The 17,337-nt window shown below is 46.4% G+C and overlaps 1 long non-coding RNA gene across 4 annotated transcripts; it reads left to right on the forward strand.

Moving 5' to 3' along the window:
- The first annotated feature begins 1,626 nt into the window (after positions 1-1,626).
- LOC138745792 (uncharacterized) lies at positions 1,627-14,612 on the forward strand. 4 transcript variants are annotated; one of them, XR_011346514.1, is made up of 5 exons: positions 1,627-1,671; positions 9,998-10,279; positions 11,873-11,949; positions 13,611-13,722; positions 14,495-14,612. It is a non-coding gene; the product is annotated as an uncharacterized lncRNA (long non-coding RNA). The 4 variants fall into 4 exon arrangements; XR_011346515.1 differs by lacking the exon at positions 13,611-13,722; XR_011346512.1 differs by lacking the exons at positions 11,873-11,949; positions 13,611-13,722.
- The last annotated feature ends 2,725 nt before the right edge of the window (positions 14,613-17,337 follow it).

The raw sequence follows: 17,337 nt of genomic DNA on the forward strand, positions 1-17,337 counted from the left end.
AAACCGTGTAAAATTGCTGTCCTCCAGGAGAGACCCAGTATTTAACTGCAGAGCACATTTGCTCTGTCGAAGCAGATTTCTAGCTCAAGGTGAGATGTTGGATATTTTTTGGTGGGGAAGGGGAATATGAGAAGATGATTAAAAAGAAACAAAACTTGAAAATGATTTGCATTCTTCTCTGACAATTTATTCTCAATTTACAGAGAAAATAATTACAGTCCTAAAACACAAGCCAATTTTCTTCACTGTATCACTGACATTATTTAAACGAAATGGTAATCCATTTCGTTTAAATACTTTGATGACATGTTTTGTCTGATCAGTGTCTCAGCTGTAACACTGTGGATTGATCACTGATAGCCCATATTATGAGTTCCACCTGAACCACTGTACCTCACAACCAATGTGTGCACTTTATGACCAGCTGTTTATTTGTTTTCAAGATGAGGTTATATAGACAGATTATAATCAGGTAGTTTCATGCCAATTTCTAAACGAATAAAAGCTTGTATGCTAAATTTTTGATTTAATTTTTAATTTAGACACAGCACAGTGACAGGCCCTTCTGCCCCACGAACCTGTGCTGCCCAAATTCCCCATTAACCTGCAATGCCGTAGGTTTTGAGGGCTGGGAGGAAACCAGAGCATCTGAAGGAAACCAATGTAGACACAGCAAGAACGTACAAACTCCCCACAGACAGTGCAGGATTCAAACCGGGGACACTGGCGTTGGGCTGATCGCTGCACTGACCATAGCACCCTACTTAAATAATGAGGAATGTTGAACGGATTAAATTGGAAGAGACACCAAAAGAGATGTCAATCGATGCTGATTTCTTATGCTTCATGTAATACTTGAATACTTGATTTCCGTGGTGTGTTCAAGAGTTACCTAATGACTTAGGAATCACAAACTTAACCATATAACCATATAACCACTTACAGCACAGAACAGGCCAGTTTGGCCCTACTAGTCCATGCTGTAGCAAATCCCCACCCTCCTAGTCCCACTGACCAGCACCCGGTCCATACCCCTCTAGTCCCCTCCTATCCATGTAACTTTCCTTAAATGTCTTTCCTTAAATGTCTTTCCTTAAATGTAACCAATGATCCCGCCACGACCACGTCTGCCGGAAGCTCATTCCATATCCCCACCACCCTCTGCGTGAAGAAATTTCCCCTCATGTTCCCCTTATAATTTTCCCCCTTCAATCTTAAACCATGTCCTCTAGTTTGAATCTCCCCCTTTCTTAATTGAAAAAGCCTATCCACATTTACTCTGTCTGTCCCTTTTAAAATCTTGTGAAGAGTAACCAGCTTTGTTTAATGGTGGAAACTTAAAAGCTGCAGATGCTGGAATCTGTGAGTAAACAAGGAGCTGCTTAATGGACCTGGCATGTCAGGCAGCATCTGTGGGGAGGAATGGCCAGTTGTAGCAACTGTGTCACAGTGCAAAATTAAGAACGAGAAATGATCAGATGTAGTCAATTCAAAGTTCAGTAAAAGTCATATTACTCAGTCACCTGCAGTTTTTTAAAACCCTACGTGTCCCAAATGGCATCATCGCATTGTGACATCATTGCATTGTGACATCATTACTTTGTGACATCATCGCATTGTAACATCGTAATGTCATTTAGAACCTCCCGAGCTGGTTCGATTAAACCTCTGGTGAGCTGCTACATCCCCCACCTCCCCCCCCCCGGGAACCAGCGATAGGAGTCTAAACCTTTGGTGCTATTATTGTCCACTACTCTTGGGCATTCAACTGCGCCTTCGCATCGGTGGTTGTGGCAAGGACCAATCAAGGTCGAGATGAACGGACTTTAGTTGGTTAATCGTAAATGTCTCTGGATGCCCGCTAATGTCCAGTACACAAGTTTTACCATTGTTTCGTAGCACTCTGAAGGGGCCCTCAATACGACCTCTGTAAGGGTGGCCCATGTGTATCTCTACACACAAGCACAAACTCACAGTCCTGGAGTTCCTTTGGGTGTTGTTGTTCCAGGCCTTGATGTAGGAACATGGGCCAACTTTCCAAGCCGCTCCCGCAGTCTGCCTAAGACTTCAGTCAGTGGCACCTCCTGTCCGTGTGCTGTGGGCACAAACTCCCCAGGTACAATGAGCAGGGCTCCATAAACCAACTCGGCCGATGAGGAGTTGAGATCCTCCTTGGTGCCATTCTTATTCCCAGGAGGATCAAGGGAAGTATGTCTCCCCAACCATGTACCTGGAGGTTGGCCATCAGTGCAGCCTTCATGTGCCTATGGAACTGCTCCACCAGGCCATTCAACTGTGGGTGGTCGGCTGTCGTGTGGTGGAGTTGCATTCCCAGCAATCGCAACAAAACATCCCAGAGTGCAAAGGTAAACTGTGGGCCTCTGTCAGAGGTGACATGTGTGGGTAGGTCGAACTAAGATACCCAAGCAGAAATAAAAGCTCTGGTGCATGAATCAGTTGATGATTCCATCATAGGAACCGCTTCTGGCCACCTAGCAAATCTGTCGATGACCATTAACAAGTACCTAGTCCCTCATGACACCGGAAGCGGACCGACAATGTCGACATGCATGTGGTCGAATCTGCGCTGTGGTGGCTGTAAAGGCTGAACCAGCGCCTTCATGTGCCTTTGCACTTTTGAAGATTGGCCGTCCATGCACGTCTTTGCCCAGCACGTGACCTCCTGTTTGAGTCCATGCCATAAAAACTTGTTGGCTATCAGGTGGACCATCGCTTGAATGGAGGGTTGGGACAGTCTGTGAATGGCATCAAAAATGCAACATCTCCATGCAGCAGGGACGATTGGGCAAGGCTAACCCGTAGAAACGTCACACAGGACAGTGGTACCTTGCAATCAAAGGCTACATCCTCGAGTTGCAGGCTTTTGACAGCAGTTCTATAAGGGGAGAGTTCGTCATTCTGGCACTGAACTTTGCAAGTCTACATTGGAGAGAGGGCACGTATTGGTTGTCCGGTGCAGGCTCTGACTTCCCAAACATTGCAGACATCTACGTGAACCAGTGCCTTAAGAAGGCAGCCAACATTACAGCTGTTACCTTCAGGCAGATATACAGAAGCCTGAAGAGAGCAGGTTGAAGAACAATTTTTATCCATCAGCTGGCTCTTGAGCCTCCCTGAGCAGAACTCTGCTCTTAGACCATCCAAGATTCATCTGCCCTGCTGATCTTGTCAACTGTCTCATACATTGACTTGGCTGAAGTGGTCAGGGGATCACTTCCTGTGAACCCTGGGCCAGGGTGATCTAATGCTCAGCTCTTTCTTTCCTCTCCACCTCCATAGAACATTGCAGCACAGAAAAAAACCCTTCATCCCTTCTAGTCTGTGCTGAACTATTTTTTTGCCTAGTCCCACTGGCCCATAGCCAGACCATAGCCTTCCATACCTCTCCCACCCATGAACTTGTCCAAATTGCCCACCCTCAGTGGAAAAAAGCCTTTCTCCATTTACTCTGTCTATCTCCCTCATAATTTTAAATACCACTATCAAATCTTCCCTCATTCATCTATGCTCCATGTAATAAAGTCCTAACCTGTTTAACCTGAATTGAATCAACAATTTGGGCCTGAGTCCTTGGTCAAGGTATGAGCAAAAGCAGGCAGGTGCCTGAATAAAAGATGGAGGGAGGACAGGAGAGAGGAAGGGGCAGGTTGAGGAGTGCAGGGTAACAACAGGTAAGATGTCATAAGTGGATATAGGTGGAAAGAGAGAAGTTGGGGGTGGGAATACCTTCCTGAGTGGAAAGGGAGGGGAAGTAATGGGGGCTGGAGGATAGGAAGCAGGTATCGGGAAGAGAGAAACTCAGGGGAAATTGGAGAAGGTGCTGTTGATGCTGCTTGATTGAAGAGTGGCCAAAAGCAATGTTAGGTGTTGTTCCACCAGTTTGCAGGTAGTCTCGGTCCGGCAGTGCACAAGGCCATGGACAGACATGTCGGTGTTGGAATGGTGTTTGGAATTGAAATAGTTGGCCTCTGGGAGCTCCCTGCTATTGCAGTGTTCAGAGAAAAAGTGCTCATCCGTATGTCTTTCCTGGTTATTCTGACCAATAACGGTGCTCAGAAGCTCCAACTCATGTCAGCAAAAGGAGAAGCAAGTGGTGCGTGACCTATGACACTGCCCAGTGCATGGCAATCATGATAGGTCAGACATGCTGAGCAGAATCACGCAAAAAGTGCCTCAGGCATTTTCCCAGTGCCTCGGAGATGATGGTCAGCTTGATGTAGCCACAAGTTAGGCATCTCCCACGTCTGACTTGTCCACGAGGCCAATTACCATAGGTCTAATTTCTGCGCTCTGTTGAAGGAATAGGAAAAGCAATTTATTTATATCCTGATGTCAACTGCAATCCTATGCATGAGCTCCAAATTTTATTTAGCACTTTGGACAATGCTTGGAAATGTTAATTCAAAAATTGCTCTGTTTACTTCCTGGTATGCAGTGATAATTCTGTTTGCGTTTGGCTGCTCAACCAATCAGTGCCAACAACAAGGTAGGGGGGAGATCTCTGGAGCAAATTCAAATCTTCCCTGCCAACTCCAATCTCCTTGGAATTCAATTCCAAGGCGCAGGCATGATACTCATTAAAATATCGTGAATAGACTACAAATTAAAAAAGAAAATAATCTGTAGCCAACTGCTACAAAGAAACACACACACACACACACACACACACACACACACACACACACACACACACACACACACACACACACACACACACACACACACTGTGTGTGGCACGTTAAGTTCACTCCTTTATTAGGGCTGGAAAGACTGCTTTTATACTGTTTAAGTTGCCGCCATTTTTGTTGATTGACTGAGTCATCCATAACAGTCATGAATAACAATAGCAGGCGGGAACATTCATGCATATGAATGCCCTTCTTCCCCAGCCTGTTTCTGCTGAATTAGCTGGGCAGCTTGACCAATGCTATTTTAGGGCTGTTGGTCTGATGCTGCCCCAGCTCCTACCCCACTCGGTTCGTTGTCCTGGGAGTCGCTTTAGCGATCTCAATCTGCGTCTGCTGCTGCGCGATGTGCCGGCCCGATCTCTGCAATTGCAGGCCACGACAAGACCCCCCCCCCCCCCCCACAATCCACAATCGGCATTACAGTCTATAGTGTCTGTAGGTATAGTCCCCAAAATCTTTTGTGGTCTGCCTCTGTGTCGAGGTGTTGGTATCTCCACGGGTTCTGATGGGTCTGTGTGGGTAGGCTTGAATCTATCTGTAGTGAATTCCTTTGGTTTACCACCAATGTCCAGCTCGAAGGTGGCTCCATTGTTTCAGATGACTTTGTATGGCTTCTGCAGTGGTGAACAGTGGGGTCCTCTGTGTACAAACACTTACTCACAGTCCTTGAGTTCTTTGGGGATGTTAGACTTGGCTTGTTCATGTCTGGAGGGTGGGATCGGAGCCACGTTACCGACCTTTTCGAGCAGCCTGTCCAAGAAGGTGGTTGTCTCTTCCTGTTGTCCTCTGGTCTTTGGAACGAAATCCCCGTGAACCGTGAGTGGGGCTCCGTAGACGAGTTCAGCAGAGGATGCATGGAGGTCTTCTTTCGGTGCTGTTCGGATGCCCAGTACTGCCCATGGTAGCTCTTCCACCCATTTGGGGGCCTTGAGTCTGGTCATGATGGAGGTTTTGAGGTACCTGTGGAAACACTCCACCATGCCGTTGGCTTGCAGGTGGTATGCCATTGTATGGTGTAGCTGAGCGCCTCACAGGTTGGCAATGTCGGTCTACAAATTGGAGGTGAACTGTGCGCCTCGGTTTGAAGTGATGTGCTGTGGCAGTCCGAATCTTACAATCCAGGATGAGAGGAGTGCTTTGGCACAAAACCTGATGGATGTGTCAGCCAGGGGGATTGCTTCTGGCCACCGGGTGAAGTGGTTGACCACTGTGAACAGGTAACAGAAACCCTGAGAGACTGGCAAGGGTCCCACTATGTCCATGTGAATGTGTTCAAACCTACGTTCCGTTGGCTCGTAAGGCTGTGGGGGGACCTTGGTGTGTCACTGCATTTTGGCTGTTTGGCACTGCATACATGCCTTGGCCCACCCCCGGTCTTGTTTCTGCATCTATGCCACACGTACTTGCTGGCCCACCAGCTGGACCTTAGTCCTGATGGATGGGTTTGCCAGCCCGTGGATGGAGTCAAAATCGCGTCACCTCCATGTTGTTGGGACAATAGGTCGCATCTGCCTGGTGGCCACATTGCACAGAAGGGTGGTGGTGGTAGGATGAAGCCAAAGGCCTGTGACAATGGTCCTGTGCTGCGGGATCTCGTCGTCCTGCTGCTTTGTCTCTGCCAGTGCTGTGAAGTCCAGACCGTTGACCAGGGAGTGAAGGCTGTGTCTTGACAAGGTGTCCGTGACCACATTGTCTTTGCCCAAGATGTGCTGGACATTGGTGGTGTATTCCGAGATGTAAGTCAAGTGTCTCTGTTGGCAGGCTGACCAGGGATCGGAGATTTTAGCCTGGGCGAAAATCAGTGGTTTGTGGTCTGTGAAAGCGGGGAAAGCCCTTCCCTCAAGAAAGTACCAGAAGTGGTGGATGGCTAAGTACAGTGCCAGCAGCTCTCTATCGAAAACACTGTACTTTAGTTCAGGGGGCCGCAGACGTTTTCTGAAGAAAGCTAGTTGGTACCAACTTCCTTCTATCTGCTGCTCCAGGACTCTGTTCCTGAGGCATCGACTGTGAGTGCCATGGGTGCATCTGGTCTGGGGTGGGTCAGGAGTGCATCTTTGGGCAGGGCTTCTTTGGTTTCCACAAAAGCACGTGCAGATTCGTCGTCCCAGGTCAGGTCCTTCTCCTTGCTGGACATCAGGGTGAACAGAGGGTGCATCACTCAGGCAGCTGCTGGGATAAACCTGCGATAAAAGTTTATCATCCCCATGAACTCCTGCAGACCTTTGGTTGTACTGGGTTTCGGGAAGCTGCAGGTGGCCTCTACCTTGTCGGGCAGCGGTGTGGTGCTGTCCTTTGTAACACTGTGGCCCAGGAAGTCGATGGTGTTCAGGCCAAACTGGCATTTGGCCAGGATGATGGCAAGGCCAAACTCGTACAATGACTACAGAGATTTCGGAGGTGCTGAAGGTGTTCCTGTCAGGTTCTGCTTGCCACAAGGATATTGTCAAGGTAGACGAAAGTGCCATCCAGGTCTTGGCCCACTGCGTCCATTAGTCACTGGAATGTCTGTGCCGCATTTTTGAGCCCGAATGACGTCCTCAGGAACTCGAACAGCCCAAATGGAGTGATGATGGCCATCCTAGGGATGTCATCACGAGGCACCGCGATCTGGTGATATCCTCGCATGAGGTCCACTTTTGAGAATATTGTTGCCCCATGCAGGTTTGCCACAAAATCCTGGATGTGTGACATGGGGTAATGGTCTGGGATGGTGGCTCCGTTGAGCCAGCGATAGTCGCCACATGGTCTCCAGCCCCCAGTTGCTTCAGGCACCATGTGCAGGGGCAAAGCCCATGGGCTGTCTGACCATTGACTGACACCCAGCTCCTCCTTGGCCATTCAGAGCTTCTCCACGGGAAGTCGTGTGGAGAGGTGGGCCATTGGACAGGATGTGATGTCTGATGCCTTGTCGAGGCATCTCCCCTGTCAACTGAGGGGAAAGGATTGTCAGGAATCCCGCTAGCACCTTGGAGAACTCATCCTCCGAACTTTGAATGGAGTTAAGGTGCATTGCCAAGACCGAACGCCCCTCAGTGTGATGGTCTGGTAGGACTCGGTGTGGATGAGTCACTTAACCTTAAGGTCCACTAGAAGGCTGTGGGCTCGCAGCAAATCCGCTCCAAGGAGTAGTTGTTCCACTGCGGCCAGCATGAACTCCCACGAGAAGTGACTGCCCCCGAACTGCAGCTCGGCCCTACGAGTGCCATAGGTCCATATACTGCTGTTGTTGGCAGCCCTCAACATGGGTCCCGCTAACCTGCGCCTAGTGTCCAATCCTGTCGGGTATCATGCTGACCTAAGCTCCTATATCCACCAGGAAGTGTCTGGCAGACAGGCAGTCCCAGACATACAGGAGGCTCTCTTGTTGGCCAGCCATCATGTCCATCAGTGACAGCTGGCCTTGTCATTTCCCTGGAACTCGCAGGGGGACTGGCATCGGTGGGCCTCGGTGGCCCATCTCTGGTGGTAGAAGCACCATCTGTCGCTGGACTTGCTCCTGCCTCTCGTCTGCTGTTCCTTGCTTGGGACTGCTCTGGTCTGATTGCGGGACTTCTTTACGAGCCCCATGGTAGCCGAGCACTTCTGTTTCTGTTTCCACAGAATGTCTGCCCGTGCTGTGACTTTCCGAGGGTCAGTGAAATCCGCATCTGCCAGGAGCAGTTGGATGCCTTCAGTAATCTGTTCCAAGAACGCCTGCTCGAACATGATGCCGGGCTGCTCATCTCCCAGGAGGGCCAGCATCTCGTTGATGAGTGCTGATGGGGATCTGTCTCCAAGCCCATCCAGGTGGAGCAAATGTACTCCTCGGTCTCGCCACGAGAGTCCGAACGTCTCGTTTAATATCTCTTTGAAGGCAGTGTAAGTGCCTTCCGATGGTGGCCTGTAGATAAAGTTGGCCACTCTGTCTGCAGTCTGCGGATCCAGGGTGCTGACCACATGGTAGTACCGGGTGGTCTCTGTTGTGATGCCCCAGATCTGGAACTGAGCCTCCGCCTGGTCGAACTATACACCGGGTCGAACTGTCCAGAAGGTTGGGAGCTTTAGGCCAACTGCGCTGACTGCTGCTTCGTTCTCCATCGCTAGATTTAGATTCCTTCTAAACAGTCGGGGTCACCAATTGTAGCGGACCGCTATAAAGAAACACACATATACAGTGTGGCAGGTTAAGCTCACTGATTTATTAAGGCTGGAAAGGCTGCATTTATACTGTTCAAGTTCCCACCGTTTTTGCTGTTTGACTGAGTCATCCATATGAATAATAGCGGGTGGGAACATCCATACATATGAATGCCCTTCTTCCCCTGCCCCTTTCTGCTGAGTTAGCTGGACAGCTTGACCAAGGCCATTTTAGGGTTGTTGGTCTGATGCTGCCCCAGCTTCTACCCCCGCCGGTTCATTTTCCTGGGGGTCACTATAGCGATCTCTGTCCACATCTGCTGCCGCGTGATGTGCCGGCCCGATCTCTGCAATTGTGGGCTGCCACAAATCCAACTGGATTGATGGTTTGAAAGGGGAATTCCTGCAAAAAATGTGGTGAATCTAAGATAGACAAAAGGAAATGTGCTTGGATGGGCAGGTTTTGAACCATATATCTCCAGGAATGAATAGGTAAGTAAGGAAATGCATAGAAAAGCACAATAAATTCTCAAGGCAGAGGGGTGAAGCAAGAAAGTCTGCAAATGCTGTGATTGTAGTAAACACACAAAAGTACTGGAGGAACTCGGTAGATGCTGCAGGACCTGCTGAGTTTCTCCAGCACTTTGTGCATTTACTCAAGGCAAAGGGAAAACTTTAAAACCTCCAGTGACTGACACCTATAGGAATCAGAAGATGCCTGATAAGTGCATTTTCCGATTGCTTGAGACTTACAATTTCAATGCCTAACTTCTTTCTTCTTCTTTGGCTTGGCTTCGCGGACGAAGATTTATGGAGGGGTATGTCTACGTCTGCTGCAGGCTCGTTGGTGACTGACAAGTCCGATGTGGGACAGGCAGGCATGGTTGCAGCGGTTGCAAGGGAAAATTGGTGGGTTGGGGTTTGGTGTTGGGTTTTTCCTCCTTTGTCTTTTGTCAGTGAGATGGGCTCTGCGGTCTTCTTCAAAGGAGGTTGCTGCCCGCCGAACTGTGAGGCGCCAAGATGCACTAATAACTAATACAGTTGAAAAGACAAAAATACTATACTGTACTTACAGTGAACAAACGTCACTTGCATGAATATATGAACCTTAAATATTTTACTTTATTTTCCATTACATTCTTTGAAATATTTAACCATTGCTGATTCTGCAGGTTTCTTTCCCTCCATGGAACCGCCTGAAAAATGAACAATAACATTATGGATAATTAACTTCACCCCCTCCCTCATGCTTTCAGATAAAGTCTCTAACTCTTACCAGGCAGGGATAAGGAGACACTTTAAGAGAGTCACCCCAACAGCAAGCGGCATCAATCAGCTCTTCATCATGCGAGACGCCATAACTGTTTCACACAACCTTATTCAAACAGCTGATATGAGCAAAGCCTGACCAAGGTGTTCCATTGGCTGAATATTTGCTCCAATCTTCACCGAAGGTTTGTGTAACTTCAGTACATTTATGTTGGCAATTTTATACTTACATATTTTACCTGTTTTTTTATTCTTATTTATTTTAATTTTTAAAATTTAGTTTCCTCTATTATTTTTGCCGGTTGCTTGAGGCTCTCGATAGCCTGAATTCCAGATACTAGGGATTTTATTGTATCTTTAATAGGGAAAATCCAAATGGTTTAATGGGGCAATTATAAGCACATCATGTATCTCTGTATCCTTTTCACTAATTTTCCCCTCATAGTTAATATTTTGAGGCTAACTTTGCTTGTGCACAACATGAGAAACGTTATCTAGCATTGATACAAACTAAAGGACTCAAAGGCTGAAAGTTATCCTGGCCCAATAGAGCTTTATACAGGTGTGCCCTTCTGAGGGGGGTGAGATAATCATTACTATGGCTGTCACACGTGTATAGAAGCAGCTGATCACAAAGGGTAGGATTAATAGTGAATCCTTGCACACCACTTGCCAAAGATGCACTGTCTTTGACTTATCCAATGTCCTTCCACAACCTCACTGGGGGGGTGGGGGGTTGACATATGTAATAATACACTCTATCTTGCCACTGTAGTTCATAACAAAGGTTCTATCAATATGCAGCACACAGACGTGCTGGAGAAACTCAGCAGGTCATGTAGCATTGACAGGGAGTAAAGGGGAACCAATGTTTTGGGCCTGGACCCTTCATCAGGAATCAGGAAAAACAGGGAGAGGCTTGAATGAAAATGGAGGAAGGAAGGAAGGAGAGAAGGAGGGAAGGGAGGAGGGGAGGAGAGGGGAGGGGGAGGAGGGAAGGGGAGGAAGGGGAGGAGGGAAGGAGGGGAGGAAGGAGGAGGAGGAAAGGCAGGAAGGAAGGGAGGAAGAGGGGAGGAGAGAAGGGGAGGAGGGAAGGCAAGAAGGAGGGGAGGAAGGGGAGGAGGGGAGGAAGGGGAGGAGGGAAGGAGGGAAGGAGGGGAGGAGGGGAGGAAGGAAGGGGAGGAGAGGATGGAAGGAGGGAAGGGACGAGGTGGAGGGGGAGAAGGAGAGGAGGGGAGAGGGGAGAAAGAGGAGAGAAAGGGAGAGGGGGAAAGGGGAAGAATGAGGAGGGGAGGAGTGCAGGCAAAAGGACAGAGGTGGATTCAGATGGGAGGGGAGAAGAGAAAGTCGCTGAGAAGTGATCAGGAGAGAATAGAGAGACATGCTGTGTAGTTCTCTGATAGGAGAAGGAAGGAAGAGGAGTGGGGATTTTGAGGAAAGGAGACAGAGGGATAAGAGAAAGAAAGAGCCTGGAGGAGAGGGTTGGAATTGGAGGTCAATGTTGATGCCATCTGTTTGGAGACTGCCCAGACAGAATTTGTAGATGGATTAATTTGGTGATATAAGTCGGTGTGGTAATGGGGTGTGGAATTAAAGGGATTGGCCACTGGAAGGACGTTGCTGTTGCAGAGGACTGAGGAGAAGCCCCTCAAATAACAGGGAGGGAAATAACGACAAGGTGGCGATGAATGGAAAGTGACAATGTACAGTGAAAGAAATGCATGAATATGACGCTCAGGGTGTGAAGAGACTTTGAACAGTTTTCTGTTTGTAATTAGGTTATGGTGCACCGACCCCCAAAGTGGGGGTTAAGTTCAGGATGCATGAAGTGATGTTGCAGCTCTATAAATCTCTGGTGAGACCCCACTTAGAATATTGTGTTCGGTTCGGTCAACTCATTACATGAAGGAGTGGAAGCTGTGGACAGGGTTGTGGTGAAACCATTATTAATGACAGAAGCTTTTATGTTTGACCCTGCTCTCACTCCCCGACTCATGACTCCTCCCCTTTCTCCCCCATAATAGCTGTCACGCCACAAGTCTTCCGCCAGTTTGAATCCAGGTCAGGGAGAGCCAGCAACTCAAGGGATAGGAACATAGGAACATAGGAAGTAGGAACAGGAGTAGGCCAAAAATGGCCCATCGAGCCTGCTCCGCCATTCAATACGATCACGGCTGATCTAATTTATGTCCTAACTCCATCTACCTGCCTTCTTCCCATATCCCCTAATTCCTCTATCATGTAAAAATTTATCTAACTGAATTTTAAATATGTTTAATGAGGCAGCCTCAACCACTTCCCTGGTTAGAGAATTCCAAACATTCACTACTCTCTGGGAAAAACTATTTTTCCTCATCTCTGTCCTAAATCTACTCCCCCGAATCTTGAGGCTGTGTCCTCTTATTTTAGTTTCCCCGGCCAGCTCCAAAAACCTTCCTACATCTATCCTATCCATACCCTTCATAATCCTATATGTTTCTATAAGGTCTCCTCTCATTCTTCTGAACTCGAGTGAATACAATCCTAGACGATTTAATCTTTCATCATAAGTCAACCCCTTCATCCCAGGGATCAACCTAGTAAACCTCCTCTGGACCATCACAGTACTCCAGGTGCAGTCTCACCAGTACTTTATACAGTTGCAACATTACCTCCCTACTCCTGAATTCAATTTCTCTAGCGATGAAGGCCAACATTCCATTTGCCTTCTTAATAACCTGCTGCACCTGCAACCTAACTTTTTTTGATTCATGCACAAGCACTCCCAAGTCCCTCTGCACAACAGCATGCTGTAGTTTTTCACCCTTTAAATAATATTCAGCTCTTTTATTTTTCTTGCCAAAGTGGATAACTTCACACTTACTAACATTGTACTCCATCTGCCAGACCTTTGCCCACTCATCCAGCTTAAATATATCCCTCTGCAGACTCTCCACATCCTCATTACAATTTGGTCTTCCACTCAATTTGGTGTCATCCGCAAACTTGGCTACACCACATTTTGTTCCCTCCTCCAAGTCATCAATGTAAATGATGAACAATTGTAGGCCTAACACTGACCCCTGCAGCACCCCACTTACCACTCTCTGCCAACCTGAAAAACTCCCATTTATCCCGATTCTCTGCCTCCTGTCAAACAACCAATTTTCAATCCAGGCCAATATACTTCCCCGGACTCCACTTTCCTGTAACTCACTGATAAGTCTCTTGGGTGGCACCTTATCAAACGCTTTCTGGAAATCCAAATATACAACATCAACCTGTTCCCCTTTATCCACCGCACCCATTATATCCTCAAAGAATCCTAACAAGTTTGTCAAACAAGATCTTCCCTTTCTAAAACTATGCTGCATCTGCCTGATTGAACCCTTACATTCCAAAAGTTTCACTATTTCATCTTTAATGACGGCTTCAAGCATTTTTCCAACTACAGACGTCAAGCTAATTGGCCGATAATTTCCAGTCTTCTGCCTACATCCCTTCTTAAAAAGTGGCGTGACATTTGCTGTCTTCCAGTCTGCCGGGACCTGCCCAGAATCCAAGGAATTTTGGTATATGACCACCAATGCATCAACTATAACTTCTGCCATTTCCTTCAGAACCCTTGGATGCATATCATCAGGACCAGGTGATTTGTGTGGCTTTAGTCCCATGATGCCGTCCATCTCCAGCTACTAAAAGCCTTCAGTCTCCAATAACTTCAGTCTTTGTGTAATTGATCATGCATCAAGGGTGCAGAGGAGATTTACTAGTATGATTGCTAGATTGAAAAATATGTCTTAGCAAAACTGGGGCTTTCTCTTTGGAGCAAAGAAGGATGAGATGGGACTTAATAAAGATTTACAAGATCATGATTTTAATGTGGACAGTCAGCACCATTTTCCCAGGGTGGGAGTAGCAAACATCAGAGGATAATGGTACAAATTGAAGGGAGAAATGTTAAGGGGAGACATCAGGGTACTTTTTTTTTCCACAGAGAGTAGTAGGTGTCTGATATCTTTTGGTAGTGGTGGTAGTGGTGGTAGTAGAGGCTGGAACAATAGGGGCATTTAAGAGAGTCAGGCATATGAATAAAATAAAAATAGAGGATTATGAGGTAGGAGGGGTTTAGTTTTCTTTTGATAGGTATATATGGGTGGGCATAATATGGTGCACTGAAGGGCCTCTACTGTGCTGTAATGTTCTATGTTCTAAATTCTAAAAGAGAAACAGTCTTTCTTATAAACACAAGACAGCATTCATTGAGGAAAAGGCATTCTGAGCACAAAACACTCAAGGTGACTTTGCCGTTGTTTCCTGAACACAATGAAAGCAGAATTCCTGTGTAACATTTGCAAGTAAATATAATCAAAGGAGAATGCAAAACTAGCTTGTCTTTTTCACGTTTGTGGTTTTTACAGAACCTGTAAAATTTCAAACATCAGAAGTGTGTTGTAACCTCAGCAAGATTCCAGTTTGGATAAATACGATCAGTTCAATAGCAAAAGCATGTCAGCACAAATAAAGTCTTTTCTTGAAGCCCTCGAACAACAATTTTATTGTTCAAAAATCACAGATAGCATCAGATCTGGCCTGAACTTTAATTGCAAAATGTTTCCCATGAATATGCATGGATTAGAGATCAGTCCATTCAGGAATTAAAACTTGGAATAGAACTCAGTGTTGTGGAATTCACTGGGGCATGATATATTTACACAAGGTTATTATAACTTGTGGACCACTTGATCTTTGCATGACCCACAGTTGTCAAAAAAACAACCATTCTGCAGAAAACTGAATTAATTTTGTGTTGAAAAAACAACTTCTTTTTTCATCCATGGACTGCAGTGAGGAATCAGTTCTGTCGGAAACGGAATCAGTTCTGTCGGAAACATCCATTTTCTCACAAACTGAGCTTTACTGGAACTTAAACATTTGAATATTTGGCAATGAAACTTGACAATTGAAATGGTAACAGTTGGGTTTTATGCACCCAATAATAATATTCCAAATTACACGGGGAGCAAAGGCTTGTGCTAGAGTTAATTTCCTGGAACAAACCTTGATGTATTGCAATGTAACGGCATCAGAATCTCTCAGCTTGTCATCCAGTCTCCCTGAACAAGTGTTTTGAGTGATCCCACTCTCCCCCTGCTTCCCCCCACCACCCCACACCCTGCAATTTTTTTTTCTTTTATTTACGTATATCATTTTTTTTGTGTCGAAGAGCACCAGTGCCAGTGTAAGACTCTCCTTCCATCCAATATCCTACAGATGACCTTGGGCAATGTGTAGTACCTGTTTAGCCTCCCAGTCAGGGTCACGGGAAGCCATGGATTGCAGATGGCGGATGGTTTTTACAGGCAGATTCTACAGATTGGAATTTATGGTTGTAAAACTAAAAATGCTTGGCAGATGAATCTGCTAATCAATGGCCAGGGTTACCTGTCTAGTATGGACACTGCAACTGAAGATGGTGATGGAAAACCACTTCAGTATTTACCCTGATATAATCATGAATTCAACATCGACTATGGTCTCAGCTCAAAGATGGAACCTTCACCGAAGGAGAACAAGAGGCAACAACTACAATTCAGAGGGTCAGGGATCGTGATGGATGGAGAGACATGATCACCCAAGCCGAATGGCGAGGCACCTGAATGAATGAATATCCAATTACTTTTTGAAAACTGCAATTGAATATGGTTAGTTAACAAGATTCGATGGTGCATTAACTGGGTATCAATAGCCAGCAGAGGGTGTTATATGTGAGGACATCTTCACCATCCACTGACCATCAATGCAACATAGAGGACAAGTGAGCAAAGAACCATGGCAATCATTACAGAACAACTTTTAGAAACTACAAAATGAGTTGTTCTCATACTTACATTTTTCCTTGGAGTACAGGAGGATGAGGGTGATCTAAGAGAGGTGTACAAAATCATGAGAGGAATTGATCGGGTATACGCACAGTCTTTTGCCCAGAGTAGGGGAACTGGTAACTAGAAAACACAGATATAAAATGAAGGAGAGGGAGATTTAACAGGAACCTGAGGGGTAACATTTTGTACACAGAGGATGGTGGGTTGTACACAACGGGCTATTGGAGGAGTTGGTTGAGGCAGGGACTATTGCAACATTTAAGAAACAATTTGGACAAATACATGGATAGGATGGGTTTAGAGGGATGTGGGCTAAATGCCAACAGGAGGGACCAGCATCAATGGGACACTTTCATCAATGAAGAGCCTGCTTCCACACTGTTTGATGCTATGAGCCTTCTAAATTCCACTCCCCTCACCTCATTATGCCCTCTCATTATGGACTCTCAAAGAGTCCACCAATTATTGGGCCTGTTCTTCCTTGTGTTGGTGCCTCCTTCCAGTGTTTGTGGTCTTTCTCAGTTGTGATGGTTCCACTCCCCATTACAGCCCACCCCCAACCACAACCTTGAAGGAGAAATTGTGCTTTTGATTCCAGTGTCTATATTACTTATGTGATTGGCATCAATAAGACCCTGGAGACCTCTGTCCCTCCTTTCTTCCATGTTTACTCTCACTCTTACTGCTCTGACACTAGTCACCCCACCATTGACCCTGGCTCCATATTCTATCACCTTGTTTGCTTTCTCCTTTGTTCAATGCATTCTGAAAACAAGATTGATTCCATCCATCACCTTTATTGTTGTCTACTTTCTGAAAACTTCTCAAATAAGGTTGGTCAAGCAAGATTTTCTCCCATGAACTCTTACCTTATTAACAATTCATCTCTCGATGGGCTTTAATTCTCCCCTTCAAAAGGGATGACCTTACTTTGTTAATTTATTAATTTAAATGTAATCATACACCAGGGTAACAGGCCATTTTGGCCCACGTCCATGCAGCCCAATTTACACCCAATTAACCTACAACCCCAGGTACATTTCAAATGGTGGAAGGAAACCAGAGCCCCCAAGGAAAACCCACACCAGACACGTACAAACTCCTTACAGAGAGTGCAGGATTCAAACCCTGGTCCTGATCGCTGGCGGTGTAAAGGTGATGTGCTAATCGCTATGCCAACTGTGCCACCCCCGATGTTGGCAATGTTTCAGTAACTCTCCAGAAATGTTATGTTTCCCTTGCTAAGTGTTTATTAGAGAGATCGACATAGAGCTTTACAGCATGGAAACAGGCCCTTCGGCCCAACTCATTCATGTTGGCCCTTCCCAACCTGGACCAGTCTCATTTGCTTGTATGTGGCTCATTATCCCTGTAGATTT

The sequence above is a fragment of the Narcine bancroftii genome, chromosome 11 (assembly GCF_036971445.1).
Source record: "Narcine bancroftii isolate sNarBan1 chromosome 11, sNarBan1.hap1, whole genome shotgun sequence".
Classification (NCBI taxonomy): Eukaryota; Metazoa; Chordata; class Chondrichthyes; order Torpediniformes; family Narcinidae; genus Narcine; species Narcine bancroftii.